The 17,303-nt window shown below is 33.7% G+C and overlaps 1 protein-coding gene and 1 long non-coding RNA gene across 2 annotated transcripts in view; both read right to left on the reverse strand.

Annotated features, from left to right (window-relative positions):
- TMEFF2 (transmembrane protein with EGF like and two follistatin like domains 2) overlaps nt 1–17,303 on the reverse strand; it is a 222,134-nt gene that overhangs the window by 128,956 nt on the left and 75,875 nt on the right. The window lies entirely within an intron of this gene.
- On the reverse strand, nt 1,614–4,709 carry LOC119867917. The gene is made up of 2 exons (XR_005385087.1): nt 2,412–4,709; nt 1,614–1,883 (listed from the first exon to the last, which is right to left on the reverse strand). It is a non-coding gene; the product is annotated as an uncharacterized LOC119867917 (long non-coding RNA).

Raw genomic sequence — 17,303 nt, forward strand, 5'->3', positions numbered from 1 at the left:
AAAGGCTAAGTTCCACAGACACTGACCTAAACACATTTAAAGTGGTATTTGAACATCCACCATTTGAGATAAAAGTTTACCACATACCTAAGGGGAGAAACATTCTTAGTCATTAATTGTGTGTGTGTTGTGAGTATAGTTGATATGTCCATCTCAATTTTTATGTTGCTTTTAATCTCTCTGTGGCTGAAGAGGATGTATCACTCTGATAGAATGAAGAAACAATATTCAAACTTAAAAAGAAAAGTCTCTTCATAATGTATATTGGTATATATTTGATTAGACATCATATTCTAACATTTAGTCACATTTTACTGATAGTCAACTGAAGCCCTTCAAATATATCCTATAATTTTAATATGTAATTAAGAAAGTATTTGGAAACATCCTCCCTCTCCTCTACTGTTAAATTCATCCGTAAGAATTATTACACTTTCTATTTCTGTCTTGACTTGCAAAGGGCATGGTAATCAATAATAACTGTAAAATAATGTGGAACAATTAGTTTTTCTTGCATGCTCATAATTTGTGTTGACATCAGTTGGAGTTAGTTAATGCATATATTGGAGAGGGGAAATTAAGGTGCCAACAATCAAGGTTCATATTCACTTTTATTAATAACATTTTTTTTTGCTTTAGATAAAGAATATTTGAAAATTAGTATTCTAGCATCCCACTAGCAACAGAACGGGTACACGGTACTTTTTCATAAAACCCAATGACTTTCTAAATACAATGATGCTCTTAAAAAATGAGTCAACATATTCCTTTGTGTTTTACCAGATTAAGTGTTTATACCTGTTTCAAAACTGAGTCTATGCTGCTTTTCGATAATTTAAGTAAGGCAGTTTTCACATTTAAATTAAGCATAGCAAATGATCAAAAGTTGAATTTGAACATCAGAGTTGAACTTTCCTCAAAGGCGCATGGCTCCCTATAGTGACTGATAGTCTACCAACTTAAATTATTTCCTCATCATTTCTTTCTCACATTTGTTATGTCCTTGGTATGTGTGCCATTGTTTTATTAGTCTCCCTTCATAGTGTGTGTGTGTGTACTATATCATAACAATAATAATTATTATTTTTGCCATGTGGTTCTGATTCATCCATTGCCAGCTTTCATTTCCCCGTAGATGGGAAAGTCCTCTTGAGCTTCTCTATTCAGATTTTACAAAGACAGGAGCTTGGAAGGTAACTTGAGTGAGAGGACAGAGCTGAAGACATAAAGAGTTCCATGTTTTGAGCCTAATGATATTTTACAACTAAAATCCTAGATAGTAGGAGAATTGATTATACACAGTCTACTATTTAGGTTCAGAAGTTGCTGCTTATTTTGCCACTGAGCCAAATCCTCAATGATCAACTATAGCTTTTATTTTTTTTATTTTTATTTTTTTTAAGATTTTATTTATTTATTCATGATAGTCACAGAGAGAGAGAGGCAGAGACACAGGCAGAGGGAGAAGCAGGCTCCATGCACCAGGAGCCCGACGTGGGATTCGATCCCGGGTCTCCAGGATCGCGCCCTGGGCCAAAGGCAGGCGCCAAACCGCTGCGCCACCCAGGGATCCCAACTATAGCTTTTAAATAACAGCTTAAAGAAGAATATAATTCAATTCCTTTCAGCAGCATATTTATTGCAGACAGTGAAAAAATTTATAAATATAAACGGAGGAAGTAAAAATTGATCCAAATGAAGGACAGAGATGGATAGAAATATACTTTTCCAACTAGATATATGCTTTTGTCAGGGTCCTCCCATGTATTATAGGCATGGCATGGTAGAGAACTCTTAAGGAAGTCCTTAAGGAAGTTTTGAAAGAACGTCATGGAATCCAGTAGGGAAAAATGCAGTTATTCTTCTTGCCTTGAAAATAAATTCTAAAAATAAAATGACATGCTTTAAAATGACAAATTAGGTCACAAACTATTCTAAATTTATTTTCAAAAGTGTTCATAGTAATATTAAAATTATAAATTTGTCGGACAACTCACTAAAACCGACACCTTTCTTGAAGAAAAAGAAATATAGAAAACATTTAAAAAAAATAAAGAAATGATAATAACAACAAAAATCTTTATGATATAGAGAATCTTGTCACTAATTCACTTTAGAGGCAAAGACCAGAAGACTTTCCATAATGATCCCGGGATAAGCTAATGGCAAAGCTAGATATTATCAGAGTATTTAATTAGGGCTTCAACTCAAGTAGAAGCCTAGTGCTTCCTGCACTCTGGGAATAAAAGTCTTCTGTAACCTACTTTAAACACAAAATAAATAAAATAAACTGTCAAAATATTTAGAAGCCACAACCAACAAATGAAATATATATAATATAAATAGGCTTCATAGTTTTTGACATAATCCATACTTTGAGGTTAAGTTATATTCACAGGTCATATGACTACCTTAAAAACTGCTTTGGACATTTGTCATGGCTTAGTCTTCTGTTCTTACCCTGTAAACTGCAAAGAGGTTTTCATAAAGAGAAGAAGGGTTATTATGGTATTTGGAGACATTGCTACACAGAACATAGAAAATAGAATTTGGATGATGTCCTATGGCTTTTTTGAAAGAGGAAGCAGCTGACATTACTTAACTTTCTCCTCTGCTTGGGCTGTGACCTGGTCATCCATTAACAATGAAATCAATGGAATATTAATTGGGCTTTGTTCCAAAGGACAGTTGGAATATTTTACATGAAGAGATTTTCAACTAAAATTGAAAATTTTATATACATAAATGTAGATAAAGCATTAATTTAAAACAACAGAAATGTGACTATATTTATTAGACAGGTGAATTTTTTAATGATTTAAAGAGTACTATTCCAAAGCTTATTCTTTGCCATTTAAAAATCATAAACACATTCTGCATATAAAAGAATGTTTCTTGCATGACTGATTTCTTTCAAATTAGTCTTCTATGTTTATAGACTTAATTTAAGGGTACAAGTGTACTCATGATTTCCAAAATTATAAAAAGAAGATATATTCTAAAATTTGGATGCATCTTTAAGTTTGAGTCTTCTAAAAGTGTTTTAAAAACACAAATAAATTTTTGGATCATTTTTACTATTAGTTTTTAGTATTTGCATATAAAAACATAATATTTAATAAGGAATTAAATTACCAAATTTGTGTATACACTAAATTTTGCAGACAGAATAGTTATAAGCATACACTTTTTTAAACAACTTAAAATCATGTTGACTTCACCTCAGGTATTTATTGAAATGATTTTTTAAAAAAATTGCTTGTACATTTCTCCATGTGAGAAGCTGCCTTAATTGTTAATTACAAGCACACTTACCACACTGTGCACAGCATGCTTTGCAAAAAATTGCAAGTTAAGGACATTTCACAATAGCATTATGTGGATTTAACTGTAATTCCAGTTTATTCATTTCCTAATTCATGTATCTTATCATCTTATCTACAGCCAAAGCTTACAAAGCGCATATATTTTTTTACATAGTCCCTTTTGATCTAGGCTAACAGAAATATATTGTTAGCCTGGATAGCAATCACCTGTCAATTTAGGCAATAATTCACTTAAACATTTCAAATAGATTTTAAGATACAACAAATACCTTCAGTTGACCTATCATACACTCGTCTCTCTGAGAACTAAGCATTTGACTGTTCATTTTTAATCTAACCAAAATGGAATAAATTTTCATTGCATTTCTAAGTAGTCCCTTTTGTTCTTGTGGTGTAGCAGAAGGAGTAAGACAATTACAGGTCATCATATTTCAACGGTACTTCACTGTGCTCTTTGACCTCCATTATTACTATCTTTTTGGTCCTCATGTTTCTATATTTAATTGGGTTATGGAAATCTATCACCGACAAAAATATATTCCCATTTAGAGCTCCCGTTAGCCTGAAAAATCTTTTAAATGAAGTGAAGAAGGTGCAAGGCTATGATTATAGGTACATTACACATTATCACCTTTAGACTTCATCAAAGCGGTAATAACACTCTGTTTAAACAACAGCTTAGAAGAAAAGAATGATGAAGGAAAGAAAGGTCACAAGCATCCATGTCTCAATTAACCAAATACAAGAGTGAAATACGGATAATTCTGTGCTTGCCATTTAATAGCATATAGTATCATTTAATATTGCTTTAGGGTAGGAAGTGGCTCCCCCAAATAATAATATCTAACTTGAATTTAACCACAGTAGCAGGGTAAAATAAAACACTAACATATATACTCTTTAAAAACAAAGTGACTTTTTACCCAGCGAGTAGTATGAAATGTAAGGTCCTATTCGACTAAGAAAAAAACACTCTCAGTCCAAATCTTATTTGAATGGACCCCTGACTTCCCTTTGCAAAAAATTTATTTTTTTAAATTTATTTATGTGTAACTTTAAAACTTTTCAGTCGATATAAAATCAAGGTTTTCAAATTAATTAATTTTCATGCCATTCAGAAATAATTTGCTCCAAAAGTACTAAAGTCACGGTAAGCAAAGTATTAAGAAATCAAGGCTTAAACACAGTTTCCCTGATTAGCTTCCTGATCAGCTAGGAGAGTTTTAGAAGCAAGAGTGTACCAAGTTTCCACCATGTTTCCCAACATCATGTATGGCAGGGCAGCTGAGCTAAGAGGTAGAACCACTTTGCTGCTCTTCTCTCTATTGGAAGATAAAAGTAAAGTTTAAAAAATAAGGACAAATTAGCTAAATTGACACTTCAGTAAAACTGTAATTCCTGAAGATTTTTTCTTCTGGGTAAATGGCAATCCTCCGAAGGGCAGCTGAGTAGGATCCCTAAAAGCATATCATCCGCCAGCTGATCATCATAATGCATTACATAGATCTCACTGAGTATTGCAGATTTTTTCTTAGAGAAAGAACTGAGAAAGACTTTGGTAAAATACTAGTCAGTTTAGTTATTCAAAAGGAATTGACATAAATTTTTTTTAGAGTATTTCAGTGATAGAAAACAGGCATGAAATTCTGTTTAGAGTTGGTTTTTAAAACTAGATGTATTATATTTTTGAAATTTCCAAAAATGTCAACTTTCCAAAACTACATTAGCACTTGGTTAATATTCTCAAAAGACAGTCAGGTAGTAGCCCCAGGGCATACACATTTTGAATTGAGGAAAAATCAAATATAGACCTCCTTCCTTCTTTTCCCTCTCCTTCTTCCATCTATTTCAGTTGTTTCTATTTCAATCTTTAGAGCAAACAAATAGTAGTGTTTTCTTTTCAGTAGAAATAGGAACTGAAGGAACTTGAGCAATATTCATAGTTAAATTGCATTCTTTAGTAGCCAACATGCCTGTTGTATTTATTTGATTATTGATTTGTGTATTTAGTATCTGAGTAATATCGAATTAGGTTTCACTCCTTGAAGGGAGGTCCATGAATTTATTCTTTGGGTAGCTTGGGACATTAGGCTGACAACTTTCAGACACATATTTTCATTCAAACCAAGTATTTTTTTTTTTTTTAAGATTTATTTATTTATTTTAGAGAGAGAGAGAGAGAGAGAGCACGAACAGGAGTGGCAGAGGGGGAGAGAGAGAGAATCTCAAGCAGACTCCACTTGGAACCTAGAGCCAGACATGGGGCTCAATCTCATGACCCCGAGATCATGATCTGAGCTGAAACCAAGAAAGAGTCCAGTGTTCAACTGACTACACCACCCAGACTCCCCTCGAACCAAGTATCTTTGTGTGAATATCTCATTACTATTGTGTTCCACTTGGATTGGTAATGTTCAGTTTCCCTAAACCCTTGAACTAAGACCAGAATGAGTTTCCTTATTCACAATTATGTAAGCATAACTCGAATTGTCCCAATTCTCTGATAGTTCCAGATGGCTCATATACAGATCCCCACAACTTAGAGAGATTGGCTTCAGTTTTTTAACAACTATGTCAAATTAATTACTGGCAGCTTCAAAGGCTGTTTAAAGGAAAAAGGGTTTTCTACTCAATTTTCTCAGTTTGGCATGCAGAGTTGCATCATATGCCTCAGACTATGCTGCTACCCAACAGATTCAGGCACTAAAAGCACATAGACATGTATGTTCATTTCAAGATTTATTTTTCCCAACTTCTTTAGGTAGACCTAATCCCATTGGCTCCTTTTATGTCTAAGGAATCTATGTCATAAAACATTTAATGAATTGTTCAAAATCACATTGGCAAGTACAAATCAAATCAAGCTCCCGGTAAGAAGGTAGGGTCTTGTTTCCATGCCTATGCCTTCCCCTACCATGTGGTAACAAACTGCATCACTTTTTTTACGCCTTAGAAGTAACAGTATATTTTGGTTGCACAGAGCTGCTGAATAAAAATAGGTTAATTAACGGAAAAAATGTAGACATCTTTTAGTTTTTCAAAATGTTTTTATAAGTGTTACTCATATTCAAGTGTATCATAAATTTGTATACTAATCTATGTCATAGACAAGTTTCTGGTAAACATTCACAGAAGGATAAGTGTTATCCTAATAATGGGTTATGGTTCTGTTCACATTTTTATTATCAAAGTTAGCAAAATAGCAAAAAAGAAGTTTTATTTTTTAAAGATTTATTTATTTATTTTAGAGAGGGGGGGCATAGAGGAGAAGAGGCAGAGGGAGAGAAAGAAGAGAGAATCTCAAGCAGACTCCATGCTGAGTGCAGAGCCCCAGGTGGAGCTCAATCTCACAACTGTGAAATCATGACCTGAGCCAAAATCAGGAGTTGGAGGCTTAACCAACTAAGCCAGCCAGGCACCCCTCTGCAAAAGTTTTAAATTCAACAAGCTTCTGCATATTTTATACCAAGGAACCTGTCTTACCCAACTTAATTCAAGTTTAACTCAATCGATAGAGAGGAAATGCCTATAGCAGACAAGTTTTACTTAAAATGTATGCCATGCACACTTCAAGGTATTTCTCGACTGGTTTGGAGGCTAAAGAACTTGATCTTGTTCGTGATGTTCTGTTGGAATAGTGGCCTACTGGAAACCTTTGTCCAGAAAGACCCTGGGCTTCTAGGAGCGTCTGACTCCAGTTATTTTCTAACAATCCTTAGTTGTCACTTTGACTAAAAGGCATAAGACATAGGCTTATTTCTTCTGGAGTTGATAATGTTTATGGTATTTTAAATTTACATTTTGCTGTGTTTTCTTTTATCTGTCTAAATAAATATCCGTTTTTTAAAAAAGATTATTTCTTTCTATGTTTCAGAGAGATAGAGATAGAGAGAGAGATGAAATAAGTGGGGGTCAGGGGGCAGAGGGACAACAGACTCCCTGCTGAGCAGAGAGCCCAATGCAGGGCTCAATCCCAGGACCCTGAGATCATGATCCTAGCCAAAGGCAGATGCTTAAATGACTGAGCCACCCAGGTGCCCCCCAAAATATTCACTTTTATACCTAATTTTGTATGCTTTCCTTTAAAAAGTGAGCTCAAAATCTTATGGGCTTCATAGGGATTGCACTAAATCTGTAAATTGCTTTGGGTAGTATGGAAATTTTAACAATATTAATTCTTCCAACCCATGAGTACAGTGTATCTTTCCATTTCAATTTCTTTTATCAATGTCTTATAGTTTTCAGAATACAGGTCTTTCATCTCCCTGGTTAAATTTATTCTAAGTATTCTTTTTTGATGTGATTGTAAATGGGATTGTTTTCTTAATTTCTCTTTCTGATAGTGAACAGATATCTGTATATTAACTATATTCTGCAACTTTACTGAATTCATTTGTTAATTTTAACAGTTTTTTTTGGCAGAGATTATAGGGTTTCTATATATAGTACCATGTCACCTACAAATAGTGACAGTTTTATTTCTTTCTTTCCAATGTGGATGCCTTTTATTTATTTATTTTTCCTATTAATTGCTCTGGCTAGAACCTCCAACACCATATTGAATAAAAGTTGCAAGAGCCGAGGATCCCTGGGTGGCTCAGTGGCTTGGCGCCTGCCTTTGGCCCAGGGTGTGACCCCAGGGTCCCGGGATCGAGTCCCGCGTCAGGCTCCCTGTATGGAGCCTGTGTCTCTCTCTGCCTGTGTCTCTGCCTCTCTTTCTGTGTCTCTCATGAATAAATGAATAAAATCTTTCAAAAAAAAAGTTGCAAGAGTGTATATCCTTATTTTGTACTTGATCCTAGAGAAAAGCTTTCAGCTATTCAGCATTGAATATGATGTTAGCTGTGGGTTCCTCATATATGGTCCTTATTATGTTGAGGTATGTGCCTCCTATATACATTTTTTGAGAGTTTTAATCATAAAGAGATGTTAAATTTTGTTAAATTCTTTTTCTGTATCTATCAAGATGATCATACGATCTTTATCCTGCATGTTGTTAATGCGCCATATCACATTGATTGATTTGTCGATATTAAACCATCCTTGCATCCCTGGAATGAATACCACCTGGTCATAGTATACTATCTATCTATCTATCTATCTATCTATTTATTTATTTATTTATATTTTATTTGTTTTATTTTAATTTTTAAATTTATTTTTATTTTTTATTTTGGTGTATGATCCAAAATAATGTATTAAGTTGAATTTGAATTTGGTTTACTAATATTTTGTTGAGGACAATTTGATAATGTATAAAAATATTGAATCACTATCAGTACACCTGAAACTAATATAATATTCTATGTCAATTTTACTTCAATAAAAGACTTTAGGCTTGCACCTTACTTTAAGTATGATCATTTTACAGAAGAATCAAAATAAAACACAGGGAAATCATGCAGCTGGTAAACAGAGGGGCGGGAAGAGGAATTCCTATGCTCTAATTCAAATGCACATGTGCTGAATCACTACACTATACTGCATCCTAGACAGTACCTCAGGCTGTAACAAGCTCCTGAGAAAGCAGGTTCTGTCTTCTTGCTTAGAAATCTAGTACAACATGGTAAATGCATTTTCTCCTAATTAAATATTAGTCAGTCTAAATACAGGTATTATGCCAACTTTAGGCAAAGCACATGCTATGAAATTCCAAAGTTTTTGCATTACAGTTTCCTTATCAACATAATGGAGATAATGATTGTTCCACAATTGTTGGAGGAATAAATCAGATTCTGCATGTAAGTCATATAGCACAGTACCTGGTACATACAAAGACTCAATACATATAATTTATTTTAGCTTTAGATCAACTGATCTAAAAACTCAGAAGGAACTGAAATGTTAAGTAGTAAAGCATGTCAGAGAGATGTGTATAAAACACAGCACACACAAATTACTGAAGTTTATATAATAAGACACTATTATCACATTAAAAATAAGAGCAAACAAAATCAAAGTCATTTGCTTCTCCTTTAGCTTTTAGTTAGTCATTTTGCAATGGTTAGTCCAAGAATGAAGTCATGCTTTGAGCCTACCATTATTGTATAGATTATGTATTCTTCCGTTAAAAGCCACTTAATGGCATTCTATCTCACTCACAATAAATAACAAAGTCCACACAATGATGGTGTATAAGGCTCCCATAATGTGCCCCAACCCCAACCTCATTTTCCACGTTTGTCTCCTTCACTCTGCTCTAGCTACACCAGTCTTATAATTCTTCAGACAGGACCCAGGAGCTCTGCCCCCCAGAGATCTCCATGGCTCATTCTTCCTCACATCTTTAAGTTTTCACTTTAATGTTACTTTTCAGTAAGGCTCTTCTACTAATCATCCTATGGGAAATTGCAATCTTTAGTGTATTCCTAAATTGAAGATCATTTTTTTTTCCTCCATGGGCATTCTGTGGTGTGAAATACTGAAGCTGGGTCTCCTTGAGTTTTACCCAAAACTCTAGGATCACTGTGGGACCTAAGTAATGGGAATAGTGATAGTCCACTAATTTAGAATTACAGCTGGTTGCCTGGAAGCTCAGAAATTGAATTTTATTATTCTGCGAATCACAGTTGTTGCCCTATGACTCAATTTCTCATTGAATATAGTCTTTCTGGATATTATCTTTTCCTAAAATTCTGTTATTCCTGATTCCCTAGGATATCCTTTTCCTGAACAGTATACCAAACTGGGTACAGTTGCTGTCTTCATTTCGTTTCCTTATGTCCATTTGCTAGTGTCAACTGATCAATGACACAATTATTAGATTTCCTTCCCATATCCTATCACACCTATGCTTGGATCTTGGCCAATATATGAACCTTTTGGTTTGGGGGTTCATCTTCACACGTGTCATGCATTTGTGTATTTGTCCTTAGAACAATTGGTCTTTATTTTGCTTCCGTTTCAGAACTGTAGCAATTTTTTAGTTTCATGAGGAGTCAGATCTAACCTTTGTATCTCGTCTGGTTCTTTTGCCAACTATATATTAACAAAGCCCTAATGGTGACTCAGTATCTAATTCTTAAGAGAAGCTTTTAAGAAGGTAGCCTTGCTTTCAATTCTGCAAATAAAACATCTTGCAGAGTGTTATATAAATCATATATTATTATGCATATTGAGTCAGGCAGTCAGTCAGTCTGTCAGCAGTTAGAGTTGGATTCCAAGGTTCTCATGGTGAAAATCAAATCAATGGTGAGGTCATTAGTAGAAGGAGAATGAAAATGAAATTGTATGCCTATGCTTTATGTGCAGAGCTGCTGTAACTTCGAGATGAGGCATTCTTGGTATGTTTGAAGAGCTGAAGAAAGACGAAAAAGAGCAGTAGATAACATCAGAGATGTAGCAGAGTCTAGATCATTATATTGTTGTGAAGTTCACTACAGGACTTTTGGATTTTACTCCATAGGAGATGGAAAGCCATGGGAAGTTTTGAGCAGAGGAGTGACCTATTCTTTTATTTGTAAATTTTTATTTTTACATTTATCATATTTATTTATAAATGTATTTTTTATTCTGACTGGTCCATTGGAAAGAGGCTCTAGGAAAGTTACCATCAAAACAGGAAGAAACGTTATAAGACTGCTTTCAGAGATAAAGAGTCTGATGCAGAGACAGAAAGACCAAGGCTGAGGCGGGGGTGGTCAGAGATGGTGGCTTAGCAAGGGTGGTAGCTGTAGGCATTTGTGAGAATCCTGTATATATTCTGATAGGATTTCCCGATAGACAAGATGTGGATTTTGAGAGAACAAAAGAAGTTGAGAGTTTTGGGCAAGATGCTGAAACTTTTTAGTGCGAACAACTGGAGAATGCCCTTAGACACAGAAATTGGGAGAATAAGGTAGGTCAGATTTGGGGGAGATTATCAGCACAATTTCCAGCTAAGTTATTTTTCTTTGAGGGAACATAAACCTACTTATATGAGATTTTATTTTAATGTCTGAAGATACAGGTCAAATATTTGTAATCCCGCCAATTCATTACGTTGTGTACTTCTAATTCTTATTGCAATATATAAAGCCATTAAAATAGTAATCAAAAGCAGAAAGTGGTTATTGGCAAACACTTTAATGCAAAAATCTGACAATTTTAAACTTCTTCTATTCATATTGTATTCATCTTGGATAATTTAACTGGATGAATTAAAGATAACATAAATTATTCAACTGTAAATGATTTAAAAGCAAACAGCACATTCATTTTATCATTTTTTTTCTTAGAGCCTTTCATTAAAATTCAGCCATTCTGCAATTAATTGTCACAATTTTCTGGCCAATACATTCATTTCCTATCATATTCAAAGAAAATTATTTGAATTTAAAAAACCTTATTCTACATGTAGTTTATCGAACATTTCAAGTCTTGACAGTTTAATTCTATATTTGTGTTATGAAAGGCAGTTTTTTTTTTTACCTGTCTTATTTCTTTAAGTTAGTTATAGGTGAAATAGTAACCCTGACTGTTACCTTATGTTAACTCAAGACAAGAAAATATGTATAAATATCATGAAGAGATTTGACCTGCAAACTTTCCATTTATTGAAAAGGCTGTCAAAAAAAAAAAAAAAAAAAAAGAAAAGAAAAAGAAAAGGCTGTCTTTGGACTTTACCACATGAATTATTACCAGAATGCTTTAAATATTCATAAGAAGTCTAATTGATGTTGTAATGTCAAGCAACACACTCTTTTCATTTGACCTATTTCAAAATGACACAAATTTTTTTTACCAAATTATTTCAATGTTCATGAGATAGAAGTTGATTATATATGTATTTCATGAAGTGTTACAAAAGTAAACCTAAAGTTTAATATTGTTTTTGCACATCCCTCTCTTCTTTAAGTAGTATAATCCATTTTACAATAAACATAATAAATATAATCATTTATTGAACTTATCTATGCAGTACTGGACCTGTATTTTAGGCAGTTATTTTCCAAATATTGTAGATAAAAATAATAACAGCCAGTATTTTACAGAGATTTTCTAGGTAGCAGGCACTGGGAAATGTACTTTCTAGCACTATCCCACCCAGATTTCACAGTACCCTTCAAAGAAGGTGCCTTCGTTATTTCCATCTTGTGAATACAGAAATGGGAGCTAAGGGCTATTAGGTGTGCAGCCCAACATCACACAATGGTAAGTGGTAGGTAGCAGTTTAGGCAGTATAACTCCAGAACTGGAATACTAAATACCAAATACAATGGCATGCTCCTTTAATTCAGTTGGCATTTCTGAACTTGCAATATCGAGTCACTGTATACTATCTGCCAGTACTGTGTCATGATGCAACTACAAAACATGTATTTTCAGATATGTAGGAAATATAAAAGATAATCTGCGTTATTACATTCTTAATCCCATTGCTTTTTCTTCAGTAAGGACTTCAACTAATGTCTTCCAAGCAGATAGGAATTATAAACTGTCCCAATTTTAAGGAATATTTTAGAAAATGAAGTTTGAGTCAGAAAAAGGAAGTTTAAGAAAGTCACTAATGGGCACTCTAAAATATTCTTGCTTAGGATAGAAACTGGCAAACAAGAAAAAAAAAAAAAAAGCTTGAAGGGCAAGCTATTAATGCATATGAATAGCTTTAACATTCTGTGTATATCCTGAGTAGGACAATTCTATTTCTAGGAATTTATCCCAAGTAATGAAGATGAGCATAAAGATTAAATCCCATGTATGAAACATGGAAGACTCCTAACTCTGGGAAACGAACTTGGGTTGGTAGAAGGGGAGGAGGGAGGAAGGTGGAGGTGACTGGGTGGCGGGCACTGAGGGGGCCACTTGACGGGATGAGCACTTGGGTGTTATTCTGTATGTTGGCAAATTGAACACCAATAAAAAATAAATTTATTATTAAAAATAAATAAATCAATCCCATGTATGAAGGGTAATGTGACTTAGATACAGTGGAAAACTAGGATCTGAAATGTCTAAGAACAGAGGTTATATAAACAATAAAGGAACGCTAGGCATTCACTAAATACAACGTTTAAGAAGAATATTTACTGATACAGAAATAAGGTTACAACAAATCATTATTAGGAAACCACAAACTATGGAAAAATATATAAGTGATGTTCTTCTTTGGGAATTTAAATATCTTGTTATGTTTGGGGGTTATCCTTGGTAATGCAGGTGAAAGTAATTTTATTATTGTGGATTTTTTGTTTCTCATTATTTTATACAATATACAGATAATGACAATAAAACCAAAGTTATTTTAAGAATGCCACCATTTCATGCATCTTCATTTCCTGAAACATTGCCACTGCTCAGTGTACATCATTTTCAAAGGAGGTCCATGATTTACTCATTTCTTTGTTATCCTACTCAATGAAAAATAAATTTTTTAAAATGACTTTTTAAAAATCATCTATACTTGAAAATGTGAAATCCATTAATTCAAAATAGTAAACTTTATTTTAAGTACTTCCTGTCTACATGACAATTTTTTAGTGCTTTGGGAGATTCCAGACGTGTACATGGCCCCAGCCCCTATGGAGCTCACAGATAGAAGAAGAAATAAAACACATAAAACCTAAGCATAATTTCAGACAAAAGATAAGAAGTATGTCAATAGTGATTAAAAGTCTTATAGTAGCAGGGAGATGGAAAATATTTTCCAATCATTGAACCAAGAGAAGTTTAATGGAGATGAAGGACCTGGGGAAAGGATTGGACTTTTATGGAGGAAGTCAGCATTTCCAGAGGGTGGGAGTTACATGAGAAACCCTTTGGAGGAATCAGAGTAAACAGCATGGTTTGTTTTATAGAGCAAGTATTTGATAAGTAATAGTGAAACATAAGGCTGTTGGGGGGAGGGGTTAAAATAAGTTCTAAATATTCTGGAAAATAAGGCTAAGGCGTTTGGAATTTATTATCTACTGATTAGGGAGCTATCAAAATTTTTTGAATAAAGAAATGGCATTATCTATGTTAAGTATAAATAATGTTAAGGTTAAATATACTTAGGTCAAGGGACTATTAAATCATGTACAGAACAACTGAGCCATAGATTCTGAGTGCTTCAGCATTACATGAAATAAAGAATCTTGATATTTTTTTTGATCAATACAAAAGTAAAAGAGAAGAAACTTCAGAATTTCTTTATTTAAATTAGAGTATGTAGAAAATAATCTGTCTTCTTACTAGAGACTGTTTTTAAGATTCTTAAATTGACTACAACAATATTCTAAATCTTACCATGAATATCAGTGCAAATACTCATGCTAGCTACAATCATTTGTGGATAATTAGGAATCATAATTAGGAAAAAAAATAGCTTTTCTACAGCAGCACTGCTCAAAGGATATGATATTATGGGCTAATAAAACAGTCTATCAAGACAAGGGTCAAAGTTTTTTTTGTGGACCTGGAAAATGTTCATGCATTCACAGGATATTTATTCCATGTTTATAAGACACTGAGACCTCTGTTAATTTCCCAAATAAAATAATTCAAGTGACTTCTCCACATCTGTCATTATGAGTGCATATGCCACAGTAAATATTTCTGTATCTCAAGAATTCCCTCAATATGAGTAGCATTGGATAATCAAGGAATCACAAGGCAACAGTGGAAATTAACAGATCATCTTTCTCATCTCCTGTTTGCCTTATCAACATCTTTCTTGGATTCTCTACCAAAGAAACCATGTGACCTCTATTTTAAGAAAATAAAACAATTTCTGTTAACTAATGTTATACTGACCATGTGTTATAAAATAAGTTCACTTTGTTGTTCTGGAATTGAGTGAGTAAATGCAAATCGTTAGCCAGTCTTCTAATAAAAGTGATCCATTATCTTAGTTAGTTCAAGCAGGTCAACCTTTTAAATTGATTTTCCTGGCAGGTGATTAACTGCTCATTTCCACAAACAAGTTACTAATCTAGCCAGCAAACTCAAAATGGGTACTTTTGGTTAAACAGAGCTTGGATACAACAAATAAAACAAGGGGCTGAAACAAAACGATTTTTTGATAACCCTCGCAACAATCCTGAATTATATACCATACTCATAAAGATCATTAGTATAATCTACTTCTAGGAAGGACAGGACTTTATTTAAACATAAATCTTTATGTAATAAAAAGGAATGTTAGATAATTCCATAGCCTTCTCTAGACTAAAAGCTTTTTCCAGGTCATGATTCTATGCCTGATAACTTTCACCTTTAAATTCTTTAATAATCTTTGTTAATCCATTGCAACAAATTCTCTAAGGCAAACCTAAATTGTTAAGCGTTAGACTACTACTATTCTTGAAAAAGCATCAGTGAGAAGGAGACTGTACAATACACGTACAAATGTAAAATGGTGCAGCTGTTGTGGAAAATAGGCATTTTCTCAGAAAATTAAGCCTAATTTTCATACGTCCCAGTACTTCAACTTCTTGGTATGCCCCTGAAATAACTGAAAATAGGGACTCAAACAGACACCTGTATATCATGTTCATTGCAAAATTAGCCTTAAAGTTCAAAAGATGTAAACAATCCAATTATTCATCAACTGATGACTAGATAAACACAATGTGGCATATATACACAGAATATTATTCAACTATACAAAAGCAACGAAGCATAGATGAACCTCTGAAAACATACCAAGTGAAATAAGCCAGATATAAAAGCATAAATGTTATCAGATTCTACTTCTGTGAAAAACTAGAGTATCTAGGCACACTCATAGAGCACAAAGCAGATTATAGTTAATCAGTGGGGAGTTATTATTGTTAATGGATAGAGTTTCTAGAGTTTAGGGTGATGGGAATGCTTTTGAAATAGAAAGTGGTGGTGTCTGCACAATTTTGTGAATGTAATTAATGCCACTGATTGTACACCTAAAAGTGGTTAAATTGGCAAATTTTATGTTACATATATTTTACATTTTATATAAATGCATCAATGAAAGCTGTGTGTAATAAATAATTAATATGAGTCCATGCACTATATTTTTATTTATGGATCCTAGAGTGCACTTTTAAAAAATCAATATAGCCATATAGTTGGTTCATATATAATCTACTGCAGGCTAAATCTCTGCAAATCCCTTTCTGCTATATTGACGCATTGCTGGTTGCCACTTCTTTACTAATTTTCTATCCCCTCAAAGTATTTTTTTTTCTCTAGTGCATTGATCCTCACTGCATTTAATTCTAACCACTTTTATTTGAACAGGTCATGTTCAATTGTTAACTAATAATAAATGGCTAATTATTGAAGATGCCTCTGGACTTAATGAACACTCTCCTTATATTATTATTATTTTTTCTCCTTATATTATTATTTCTATTATAGATGATGAAGGGAAAAAGTAGACAGCTTCAAGATAGACTTTGAGTGCCAGGTCCATATTATGCAATGTTACAATGTACATGGTGCAGAGGTATGAAGGAAGGACAGATATTATAATGACTGCTTGGTTTCTGGCTTACAGAATTGAATTGAGATTGGAAATTTTGGAGAACCAGATTTTGATATGTGTAAAATGCTTGCATGTATGGTGTGTGGGAAGATAATTTGGATACGTTGCAGGTGTTTTTAAAGAAATTTTGAGATATACCTAACGGCCATGTTGTGTAAGCAGTTACATGTTCAATCTGAAACTGAAAGAATTTTGTATTATGGACATAAATTAAGAAGACATTAGCATACAGATCACAATTAAAGTCATAGGTACAGGTGATATGGCTTAGGGGGAAATTTTAGAACAAGATGTGGAGATGAAACAAAAAAAGAGTGGAAAGAACAGTAGACAATCTTCAACTTTCCATTGAGGAACTTTAATATTTAATGCCTGGATGATGAGGATGAGCCAGCATAAGAGACAGCGAAGTCCTATTGGAGCTATAAGAGGAAACTTGGCCAAGCAAGCCAGGGAAACTGAAGAAACAGAGAGTTTTCAAGACAAGAGGTCAGTGGAGTCCTGCTCCTTGTAAGCACTCAAATTGAGGGTGAAAAACCTCCTTTGCATTTCAC

The sequence above is a fragment of the Canis lupus genome, chromosome 37 (genome assembly GCF_011100685.1).
Source record: "Canis lupus familiaris isolate Mischka breed German Shepherd chromosome 37, alternate assembly UU_Cfam_GSD_1.0, whole genome shotgun sequence".
In the NCBI taxonomy this organism is placed as follows: domain Eukaryota; kingdom Metazoa; phylum Chordata; class Mammalia; order Carnivora; family Canidae; genus Canis; species Canis lupus.